Raw genomic sequence first — 4,762 nt, forward strand, 5'->3', positions numbered from 1 at the left:
AGAACAAGGATATTGACCAGTGGAATGGAACTCAGAACCCAGATATAACCATCCTCATATAGCCATCTAATCTTTGACAAAGCAGACAAAAACATACACTGGGGAAAAGAATCCTTATTCAATAAATGGTGCTGGGAAAACTGGATAGCCACATGTAGAAAACTGAAACAGGATCCCTTCCTTTCACCTCTCACAAAAATCAAATCATGGTGTGTAACGGATTTAAACCGAAGGTGTGAAACTACTAGAATTCTAGAAGAAAATGTGGGGAAAACTCTTATAGTTATTTGTCTTGGCAAAGAATTTATGAGGAAGACCCCAAAGGCAATCATAGCAGCAACAAAAATAAATAAGTGGGACCTGATCAAATTAAAAAGCTTCTGCCCAGCCAAAGAAACTATCACAAGAGCAAACAGACAATCTACAGAAAGGGAGAAAATTTTCACATGCTACACATCTGATAAAAGGGCTGATAACTAGAATCTATGTAGAACTCAGGAAAATCAGCAAGAAAAAAATCAAACAACCCCATTAAAAAGTGGGGAAAGGACATGAACAGAAACTCTCAAAAGAAGAGAGTCTAATGGCCAATAAACATATTAAAAAATGCTCAACATATCTAATTGTCAGGGAAATGCAAATCAAAACCACAATGAGATATCACTTAACTCAGTGAGAATGGCCTTTATCAAAAAGTCCCAAAATAACAAACGTTGGTGTGGATGTAGAGAGATACGAACACGCATAGACTGCTGGTGGAACTGCAAACTAATACAACCTCTGTAGAAAGCAATATGGAGATACCTCAAAGAGCTACAATTAGAACTACCATTTGATCCAGCAATCCCATTACTGAGCATCTACCCAAAAGAACAAAAGACATTTTATAAAAAAGACATCTGTACTTGAATGTTTATAGAAGCACAATTTACAATTGCAAAGATGTGGAAACAACCCAAGTGCCCATCAATACATGAGTGGATTAATAAAATGTGGTATATGTATTCCACGGAGTAGTATTCAGCCACAAAAAAACAATGGTGATCTAGCACTTCTTGTATTATGCTGGATAGAGTTGGAACCTATTCTACTAAGTGAAGTATCCCAAGAATGGGAAAACAAGCACCAGATGTACTCACCATCAAATTGGTATTATCTGATCAACACCTAAGTACACATATAGTAAGAACATTGAACGGGCATCTGGCAGATGAGAGGGTCAAGGAGGGGATGGGTATATTCACACCTAATGGGTGCAGTGCGCACTGTCTGGAAGATGGACACCTTGAAGCTCTGACTTGGGTGGGGCAAATGCAATATATGTAACCTAAACATTTATACCCCTGTAATATGCTGAATAAATAAATAAATTTTGAAACCTAAAAAACAAACAAACAAACAAACAAACAAAAAACATATGGAAAACCAAATAAAACAAAACCCCAAATGTTGGATTCTGAGAGGTTGTTAAAGAAATTAGGATATCCAGGTAATAGCCAATGCCACATGTGGGGAAGATGAACAATCAAAGAAAATGGAAAGTTCCTTCTTGGTTTCCCCAGTCTGGTTAGTTTTAGGTTTGATCAACACAGCAGGGATCACACAACAGAAACTCACTTGAATTCCCTGATGTAAAGAAACCTATGATGTAACTTTCCTAATGTGCCTCCTGAATTTGAATCTTATTGCCCTTGACTTAGAATGGTGAAAGTAGCTTCACGTGGCTGTTGTGGCTTAGATTCGCTCTCTGGTGGAGCAGAAAGGTAAGAGGCTTATGCTCTATATGCCTTGTTTGTCCTTGCGGGAATGTGGCTTGATGACATGTCTCTTCGGTGCTTCATAAAGTCGAGAGATAAGGCGCAAAGGTATCTGATTCTTGTCACTGTCTCTTACGCAGTTCTGACTTCAGATTTCCTAAAGTCCCAGTCCTAGGTACAGTATGCGATATTTTACTTTGCATTTCTGTGTGTCTCAGTTACTGTGTGATTTTTCCTCAGAACATTTCTCTAAGCTGGTGTGAGCCCTGAGGCTCACCAGACCCCAGGTGGTCATGGAGCTCCAGCCCCTTCAGTCGTCTGGAACTTAACTCTCCATAACTTACAGGTTTTTTGGACATTGTATCAAGCCTGACTCAAGCAATTCAACTGAAAAATTAAAAATTGAAATATTCGGGCAAAGCAATTGCTGAGCAAAGCTGTGGATTTATGGGGAGGTGGGATCTTACTAGTTTACTACGTAAGCTGAGATGCAGGGCGAGAAAGCCCCTAGGCGGGATCACAAGGCTGCCTCTTTATGAGAGTTTTAACACAATTGCTCCATCTGGTGCCTTTAACTTCATCCGTTTGTTCAGTCTCTGTGGAATGGAATGTTGGACATTTAGGTACTATTCTGGGGAAAAATAGCATCAGCAAAATGAAACATAAATATTTATTTTTCAACAAACACTTGATAACTAGGGCATCTGTAGTTTTTTCTCCTACAATTTCTTGTAAAAATTAGTTCTCTGCATGACAATTAGTAAATTAAATGCCTTAGTCGCTCTGTGATTGTGAGGGGCCAGCCAGTGCACTGCTGCCCCGAGCCGCTCTCCCAAGCAGGCCACACTCCCCCTCTGCCCCCTGCCTCTGACAGCACCGTGCGTGGAACTTAACAATGTGAGAAGCAGCAGAATAAGCTGAATAATTTTAGTGAGGGAAGTGGACTTTAATGGAAATATATAGTTGTAGAAGATATTTAAGGATATTTCAAGTTTTCAGATAACTTCATGATGTCAGTTATGACATTAGCACCATTAACAATGCTAGTATTTACATTAGTGTCAGGCATGATTTTCACCACTGAGTCCTGGATGAGCTGCTGCGTCCAAAAGTTAGTAAAGAGCTTAATTCAACCCTAACATTGTGTTACAGATTAATGTGCGTTTCCTGATTTAGTCTCCAACCATCCCAGGAGGCCAGTCTTTTTATAGTCTCCATTTTGGAGGAAGTAAGTAAGATTTGCAGAAGGTAGCAACGTAGCCTTCTCCACGTAGCTAATGAATGGTCATCTCCTTAGGTCTGTTGTATATTTCACTCTAGGTTTCCGGCTAACATGTGACTTGACTCCTCTAAGACTTGAAGTTCACAAAGTTTAACCCAATGTTTCAAACACTAGCTCAAAGAGCATATCTTACCAGAAGTTGTTCAGGGAAGTCACGTATATATGAAAGATTTGAAATTAATCACTCTTATTTTTTCCTCAGGAGAAAACTTGTAAGAGAGACACGTACTCAGGGAATCAAAGTTCTTGGAATCAAACTTCAAGCACCAATTTCATCCTCATGGGGCTTTCTGATGAAACCAAGTATGCTTCCCTTCTCTACGCTGTGACCTTCACCTTTGTCTTGAGGGCCCTAGCTGGGAATGCCCTCCCATCCTCCTGGGCCACTCGGAGCCCCGCCTCCACACCCCCATGCACTTCTCCACCGCCAGCTCCCTCACGATCTCCCCTGCGTGTCCTTGACCGTGCCCAAGATGCTCATGGACCAGGTCACTGGAGATCATACAGTTTCCCCTTCAGGCTGTGGGATCCAGATGTTCTTCTACCTGACGCTGGCTGGAGCTGAGACTTTCCTCCTGACTGCCACGGCCTGTGATGATGCGCTGCCATCTGCAGACCTCTTCGTCACCCGCTGCTGATCACCAGGGGATCTGGCAGCTCCTGGTGTCTGGAAGCTGGTTCTGGGGAGCACCTGGTGGTTTGTTGCTCACTCCCATTGCCATGAGCTTCCCCTTTTGTCAGTCCAGGAAAATCCTGAGCTGCTTCTGTGAAGCCCCTGCCCTGCAGAAGCTCTCCTGCTCCGACATCTCCCTCTAGAAGACGCTCATGTACCTGTGTTGTGTCCTCATCCCGTCACGTCATCTCCAGCTCCTCCACCCTCACCCTGAACCTCACCTACAGGATGACTCCGCCCGGCCTCCTGCTCCTCCCACGTGCTTGTGCTGCTGCTGTGCTTCCACGCAGCCGTCTACACCTGCATGCTGCCCAGGTCCTTCCACACAGCCGAGCAGGACATGCTGGTCTCTGCCTTTTACACCATCATCACTCCTGTGCTGAACCCCCTCATTTACAGCCTCCGCAACAAGGACATCGCCGGGGCTCTGAGGAGCACGATGCAATCAAGAACCCGCCCAGGGAACGCTGGAGAATGACAGCCTGGGCATGAGCCTGGCCTCTCCCTCTGTCACGCCTTCCCTGCCGCCTCTTCTCACTTTTGCCCTCAGTTTTCAGGGCCCTAGCACAGAGCCTGCCCATGTTTCCCCTCTTTTGTATGCATATGGCATTTGTCCTGCATGCTGCTTATTCATTCTGTGTATCTTATTTATTTCCCTAGAGTCCTTTTAACTGTGTGGCAATAACTAACCTAAGAAAAGCCATCTATAGTGCATTTTATCTTATCTCTCATCCCAGGTTCATTGATCATTTCAGTATGAGACTTCAGTGAAAACATCTTAACCCTAAAAGAGACTCACTGTGAAGACTTCAGATACTAGCAGAGCCCTAGAGGGGATATTGGCTGTCCCCTAACTTTGCATTGCCCTGCAAGCCACAGTTTACATGTGGCGGCCACCGGGTTCCAATGTGTCCACTATTGTATCTCAGTAAATACAAAGAAACATTGTTTTTTTTTCCAAATGCTAAGGTGAGTTCTATGGTGTAAACATCAAAGGTTTCAATACTGTTCGGCCATCAAAATTATCTGGACCAAGTGCCATTCCATATT

At 43.4% G+C, this 4,762-nt stretch overlaps 1 pseudogene; it reads left to right on the forward strand.

Annotated features, from left to right (window-relative positions):
• Window positions 1–1,806: 1,806 nt before the first annotated feature.
• LOC138382909 (olfactory receptor 2T3-like) lies at window positions 1,807–4,190 on the forward strand (annotated as a pseudogene).
• Window positions 4,191–4,762: the final 572 nt, after the last annotated feature.

Source organism: Eulemur rufifrons, chromosome 4 (assembly GCF_041146395.1).
Source record: "Eulemur rufifrons isolate Redbay chromosome 4, OSU_ERuf_1, whole genome shotgun sequence".
Lineage (NCBI taxonomy): Eukaryota > Metazoa > Chordata > Mammalia > Primates > Lemuridae > Eulemur > Eulemur rufifrons.